Raw genomic sequence first — 8053 nt, 5'->3', positions numbered from 1 at the left:
CGAGGCCGACGAGGTAGTCTACAGGGTCGCGCCGTGCAGATGTGGCTGAGGCGGGTGGCGTGGATCAACGGGCGGGCCGACGTGCGAACAGCGACTATGATGGGTGACACGTCCATTTTGCATCATGCTTTTATATCGATATTTATCGCATTATGGGCTGTTATTACACGTTATGTCACAATACTTATGCCTATTCTCTCTTATATTACAAGGTTTACATGAAGAGGGAGAATGCCGGCAGCTGGGATTCTGGGCTGGAAAAGGAGAAAATATTAGAGACCTATTCTGCGCAACTCCAAAAGTCCTGAAACTCCACGAAAGTAATTTTTGGAATTAATAAAAAATACTGAGCTGAATAAATACCAGAGGGGGGCCACCCACCGTCCACGAGGGTGGGGGGCGCGCCCTACCCCTGGGCGCGCCCCCTGCCTCGTGGGCCCCCTGGCAGCCTTCCGGTGACCATCTTCTGCTATATGAAGTCTTTTACCATAGAAAAAAATCATAAGCAAGCTTTCGGGACGAGACAACGCCGTCACGAGGCGAAACCTTGGCGGAACCAATCTAGGGCTCCGGCGGAGCTGTTCTGCCGGGGAATCATCCCTCCGGGAGGGGGAAATCATCACCATTGTCGTCGCCAACGATCCTCTCATCGGGAGGGGGTCAATCTACATCAACATCTTCACCAGCACCATCTCCACTCAAACCCTAGCTCATCTCTTGTATTCAATCTTTGTCCCAAAACCTCAGATTGGTACTTGTGGGTCACTAGTAGTGTTGATTACTCCTTGTAGTTGATGGTAGTTGGTTTATTCGGTGGAAGATCATATGTTCAGATCCTTTATGCATATTAATACCCCTCTGACTATGAACATGAATATGATTTGTGAGTAGTTACGTTTGTTCCTGGGGACATGGGAGATGTCTTGCTATAAGTAGTCATGCGAATTTGGTATTCGTTCGATATTTTGATGAGATGTATGTTGTCTCTCCACTAGTGGTGTTATGTGAACGTCGACTACATGAAACTTCACCATTGTTTGGGCCTAGAGGAATGCATTGGGAAGTAATAAGTAGATGATGGGTCGCTAGAGTGACAGAAGCTTAAACCCTAGTTTATGCGTTGCTTCATAAGGGGCTGATTTGGATCCATATGTTTCATGCTATGGTTAGGTTTACCTTAATATTTCTTTTGTAGTTGCGGATGCTTGCAATAGGGGTTAATAATAAGTGGGATGCTTGTCCAAGAAAGGGCAGTACCCAAGCACCGGTCCACCCACATATCAAATTATCAAGGTAACGAACGCGAATCATTTGAGCGTGATGAAAACTAGCTTGACGATAATTCCCATGTGTCCTCGGGATCGCTTTTCTCCATATAAGAACTTGTCCAGGCTTGTCCATTGCTACAAAAAGGATTGGGCTACCTTGCTGCACTTTATTTACTTTCATTGCTTGTTACCCGTTACAAATTATTTTATCACAAAACTATATGTTACCTACAATTTCAGTGCTTGCAGAGAATACCTGACTGAAAACCGCTTGTCATTTCCTTCTGCTCCTCGTTGGGTTCGACACTCTTACTTATTGAAAGGACTACGATAGATCCCATACACTTGTGGGTCATCAAGACTCTTTTCTGGCGCCGTTGCCGGGGAGTGAAGCGCCTTTGGTAAGTGGAACTTGGTAAGGAAAAAATTATATAGTGTGCTGAAATTTACTGTCACTTGTTACTATGGAACATAATCCTTTGACGGGCTTGTTCGGGGTATCTTCGCCTCGACCAGTAGAGGAAAGAGTTGCTCCTCAACCTACTGAACCTACTGAAAATGTTTACTTTGAAATTCCTTCGGGTATGATAGAGAAACTGCTAGCTAATCCCTTTACAGGAGATGGACCATTGCATCCCAATTTACACCTAATCTATGTGGATGAAGTTTGTGGATTATTTAAGCTTGCAAGTATGCCCGATGATGTTATCAACAAGAAGGTCTTCCCTTTATCTTTTAAGGGAGAGGCATTGACATGGTACAGGCTATGTGATGATATGGGAACATGGAACTACAAAAGATTGAAATTGGAATTTCATCAGAAGTTTTATCCTATGCATCTTGTTCATCGTGATCATAATTATATATTTAATTTTTGGCCTCGCGAAGGAGAAATCATCGCTCAAGGTTGGGGGAGGCTTAAGTCAATGTTATATTCATGCCCCAATCATGAGCTCTCAAGAGAAATGATTATTCAAAAAATTTATGCTCGGCTTTCTCTCAACAATCGCTCCATGCTCGATACTTCTTGTACTGCTTCTTTTATGATGAAGACTATTGAATTCAGATGGGATTTATTGGAAAGAATTAAACACAACTCTGAAGATTGGGATCTCGACGAAGGTAAGGAGTTAGGTATGACACCTAAGTTTGATTGTGTTAAATCTTTTATGGATACCGATGCTTTTCGTGAGTTTAGCACTAAATATGGACTTGACTCTGAGATAGTAGCTACTTTCTGTGAATCATTTGCTACTCATGTTGACCTCCCTAAGGAGAAGTGGCTTAAATACAATCCTCCCACTAAAGTAAAAGTAGTTGCACCTGTTAAAGTTGAAGAAAAGACTATCACTTATAATGATCCTATTGTTCCTACTACCTATATTGAGAAACCCCCTTTCACTGTTAGGATTAAGCATCATGCTAAAGCTTCAATTGTGGTTTGTAAGAGTAATACTAAAACACCTACACCACCTGAGCAAATTAAAGTTGAACCCAGTATTGCTATGGTTAAAGATCTCTTGGCTGATAATATTGATGGGCATGTTATTTACTTCTGTGATGAAGCTGCTAGAATTGCTAGACCAGATACTAAGAAACATAGACCTCTTGTAGGCATGCCTGTCGTTTCTGTTAAAATAGGAGATCATTGTTATCATGGCTTATGTGATATGGGTGCTAGTGCTAGTGCAATACCTCATTCTTTATACAAAGAAATTATGCATGATATTGCACCTGCTGAAATAGAAGAAATTGATGTTACAATTAAGCTTGCCAATAGAGATACTATTTTACCAATTGGGATTGTTAGAGATGTTAAAGTCTTGTGTGGGAAAGTTAAATATCCTGCTGATTTTCTTGTTCTTGGCTCCCCACAAGATGACTTTTGTCCCATTATATTTGGCAGACCCTTCTTGAATACTGTTAATGCTAGGATAGATTGTGAAAAAGATGTTGTCACTATTGGTTTGGGGGATATGTCTCATGAGTTTAACTTTGCTAAATTTCTTAGACAACCCCATGATAAAGAATTGCCTAGTAAGGATGAAATTATTGGTCTTGCTTCTATTGCCGTACCTCCTAATTCCATTGTGTCCCAAAGAAGGGAGGCATTACTGTTGTTCCTAATGATAAAGATGAATTGATCCCACAAAGAATTGTTACAGGTTATAGGATGGTAATTGATTTCCGCAAATTAAATAAAGCTACTAAAAAGGATCATTACCCTTTGCCTTTTATTGATCAAATGCTAGAAAGATTATCCAAACACACACATTTTTGCTTTCTAGATGGCTACTCTGGTTTCTCTCAAATACCTGTGTCAGCAGAGGATCAAGAAAGGACCACTTTTACTTGCCCTTTCGGTACTTTTGCTTATAGACGTATGCCTTTTGGTTTATGTAATGCACCTGCTACCTTTCAAAGATACATGATGGCTATATTCTCTGACTTTTGTGACAAGATTGTTGAGGTTTTCATGGATGATTTCTCTGTTTGTGGATCTTCTTTTGATGATTGCTTGAGCAACCTTGAGCGAGTTTTGCAGAGATGCGAAGATACTAGTCTTGTCTTGAATTGGGAAAAGTGCCACTTTATGGTTAATGAAGGCATTGTCTTGGGGCATAAAATTTCTGAAAGAGGTATTGATGTTGATAAAGCCAAGGTTGATGCTATTGAAAAGATGTCGTGTCCCAAGGACATTAAAGGTATAAGAAGTTTCCTTGGTCATGTCGTGTTTTATAGGAGGTTCATTAAGGACATCTCTAAAATTTCTAGGCCTCTGACCAATCTCTTACAAAAAGATATGCCTTTTTTCTTCGATGATGATTGTGTAGAAGCATTCGAAATACTTAAGAAAGCTTTGATTTCTGCACCTATTGTTCAGCCACCTTATTAGAATTTACCCTTTGAAATTATGTGTGATGCTAGTGATTATGCTGTAGGTGCTGTTCTAGGACAAAGAGTTGATAAGAAACTAAATGTTATTCAGTATGCTAGTAAAACTCTAGACAGTGCCCAGAGAAATTATGCTACTACTGAAAAAGAATTTTTAGTAGTTGTATTTGCTTGTGATAAGTTCAGACCTTATATTGTTGATTCTAAAGTAACTGTTCACACTGATCATGCTGCTATTAAATATCTTATGGAAAAGAAAGATGCTAAACCTAGACTTATTAGATGGGTTCTCTTGCTACAAGAATTTGATTTGCATATTATTGATAGAAAGGGAGCTGAGAACCTAGTTGCAGAAAACTTGTCTAGGTTAGAGAATGTTCTTGATGACCCACTACCTATTGATGATAGCTTTCCTGATGAACAATTAGCTATCATAAATGCTTCTCCTACTGCTCCATGGTATGCTGATTATGCTAATTACATTGTTGCTAAATTTATACCACCTAGTTTCACATACCAGCAAAAGAAAAAGTTTTTCTATGATTTAAGACATTACTTCTGGGATGACCCACACCTTTATAAAGAAGGAGTAGATGGTGTTATTAGACGTTGTGTACCTGAGCATGAACAGGAACAGATCCTACACAAGTGTCACTCCGAGGCTTATGGGGGACACCACGCTAGAGATAGAACTGCACATAAGGTATTGCAATCCGGTTTTTATTGGCCTGCTCTCTTCAAGGATGCCCATAAGTTTGTCTTGTCTTGCGATGAATGTCAAAGAATTGGTAATATTAGTAGATTTCAAGAAATGCCTATGAATTATTCACTTGTTATTGAACCATTTGATGTTTGGGGCTTTGATCATATGGGACCGTTTCCTTCCTCTAATGGGTATACACATATTTTAGTTGCTGTTGATTACGTTACTAAGTGGGTAGAAGCTATTCCAACTAGTAGTGCTGATCATAACACCTCTATTAAGATGCTTAAAGAAGTTATTTTTCCGAGGTTTGGAGTCCCTAGATATTTAATGAATGATGGTGGTTCACATTTTATTCATGGTGCTTTTCGTAAAATGCTTGCTAAGTATGATGTTAATCATAGAATTGCATCTCCATATCACCCACAGTCTAGTGGCCAAGTAGAACTTAGCAATAGAGAGCTTAAATTAATTTTGCAAGAGACTGTTAATAGATCTAGAAAGAATTGGTCCAAGAAACTTGATGATGCATTATGGGCCTATAGAACTGCATATAAGAATCCTATGGGCATGTCTCCATACAAAATGGTTTATGGAAAAGCATGTCACTTACCTCTCGAACTAGAACATAAGGCATATTGGGCCATTAATGAGCTCAATTATGATTTCAAACTTGCCGGTGAGAAGAGGTTATCAGATATTAGCTCACTTGATGAATGGAGAACCCAGGCCTATGAGAATGCCAAACTGTTTAAAGAAAAAGTTAAAAGGTGGCATGACAAAAGGATACAGAAGCGTGAGTTTAATGTAGGTGATTATGTTTTGCTATACAACTCTCGTTTAAGATTTTTTGCAGGAAAACTTCTCTCTAAATGGGAAGGCCCTTACATTATCGAGGAGGTCTATCGTTTCGGTGCTATAAAAATCAACAACTTCGAAGGCACCAATCCAAAGGTGGTGAACGGTCAAAGGATCGAACATTATATCTCAGGTAATCCTATAAATGTTGAAACTAATGTTATTGAAACCGTAACCCCCGAGGAATACATAAGGGACACTTTCCAGAACGTTTCAGACTCCGAAAAGGAATAGGTATGTGGTACGGTAAGTAAACCGACTCCAAAACAGTCCTAATAGCAATTTTCTCCGTTTTGGAATATTTAAGAAAATAGGAAAATAAGAAGTAGTCCGGGAAGGACACGAGGCATCCACGAGGGTGGAGGGCGCGCCCTACCCCCCTGGGCGCCTCATGGGCACCTCGTGTGCTCTCCGGACTCCGTTTTCTTGCACGATGCTTCTTTTTGTCGGTAAAAATTCATTATATAGTCTCCCGAAGGTTTTGACCACTGTACCACGACGAAATCCTCCATTTTTGTTTTCAGTTGTTTCTGCCGCAGGTTAGAGCAATAAGTCGTCTCAGGATTCAGAGGGAGAAAGCTATGTGGCTGATTACCTTGTAGACCCTAAGGTCTACGGGGACTTGGAGCATTATGGTTGGACCACTAAGGAAGAAGAAGACTACGAGGCTAAGGGAAAGGAGGAGACGAGCTCAGATTAAGATGAAGTCCCATTACCTCAACCCAGGGACATGCATGTGGAGTTTAAAAAGTCAAGCCTCCCTGATAGAGCAAAGAAACCTAAGATCGAGTTTATCCCTTTTCGCTTGTAGGAGAACAAATAGGAACTATGCAAAAGGATATTAAGCCTTGAGTAGGAGATCGATGATCTAAGGGAGCAAAATTCCATCCTCAAGCGCAAATTAAGGAAGAAGCCTACATCATCACCACCTCCGAAGAAGGAGACATAAACACATGGGTATGGGCACTCCCCTTGGCAACTGCCAAGCTTGGGGGAGTTGCCCCGGTATCGTATCACCATCACACTCCTATCTTTACCGTTTTTCTTAGTTTGTTCCTTTTAGTAATATCTTAATCTAGTAGAATAAAGTTTTAGTATGATTTAGTAGTGAGTGTTTGCTTTATGATCCCTCTATGTAATCCAGTCTGTGAGCTATATATAATAAAGATTAGTGTTGAGTCAAGGGCTTTGCTTTCTTGCTATGATCTTGAGGGAATAAAAGAAAAAGAAGTATAAAAAGAAATAAAGAGATCATATTGATCTTATGGAGAGTAATGACTTCACATATAAAGAGTATGATGAATAAAAGTTGTTGAGAGGTGGCAAACATAGTTTTGGTCATCGTTGCAATTAATAGGAAGTAATAAAGAAAGAGAGGTTTTCACATATAAATATACTATCTTGGACATCTTTTATGATTGTGAGCACTCATTAAAATATGACATGCTAAAGAGTTGACGTTGGACAAGGAAGACAACGTAATGGGTTATGTTTTCTTATATTCGAAATAAAGTATATTGTCATGGATCATCCAACATGTTGAGCTTGCCTTTCCCTCTCATGCTAGCCAAATTCCTTGCACCAAGTAGAGATACTACTTGTGCTTCCACATATCCTTAAACCCAGTTTTGCCATGAGAGTCCACCATATCTACCTATGGATTGAGTAAGATCCTTCAAGTAAGTTGTCATGTTGCATGCAATAAAAATTGCTTTCTGAATATGTATGACTTATTAGTGTGGAGAAAATAAGCTTTATACGATCTTGTGATATGAAAGTAATAAAAGCGACGAAGTGCATAATAAAGGTTCGTATCACAAGTGGCAATATAAAGTGACGTTCTTTCGCATTAAATTTCATGCATCCAACCATAAAAGCACATGACAACCTCTGCTTCCCTCTGCGAAGGGCCTATCTTTTACTTCTTGTCTTATACATTATGCAAGAGTCATGGTGATCTTCACCTTTCCTTTTTACATTTTATCCTTTGGCAAGCACCTCATGTTGGAAAGATCCTGCTATATATATCCAGTTGGATGTAAGTTAGCATGAACTATTATTGTTGACATTACCCTTGAGGTAAAAAGTTGGGAGGCAACACTATAAGCCCCTATATTTCTCTGTGTCCGATTAAAACTCCATACCCATAAGTATTGCGTGAGTGTTAGCAATTATGAAAGACTAAATGACGGTTGAGTATGTGGACTTGCTGAAAATCTCTTATATTGACTCCTTCCGATGTTATGATAAATTGCAATTTCTTCAATGACCGAGATCATAGTTTGTTAGTTCCCCATGAAGTTTCTGATTCATACTTGACATTGTGAAT

The sequence above is a fragment of the Aegilops tauschii genome, chromosome 2 (genome assembly GCF_002575655.3).
Source record: "Aegilops tauschii subsp. strangulata cultivar AL8/78 chromosome 2, Aet v6.0, whole genome shotgun sequence".
In the NCBI taxonomy this organism is placed as follows: Eukaryota; Viridiplantae; Streptophyta; class Magnoliopsida; order Poales; family Poaceae; genus Aegilops; species Aegilops tauschii.
This window is presented reverse-complemented; position numbering follows the sequence as displayed.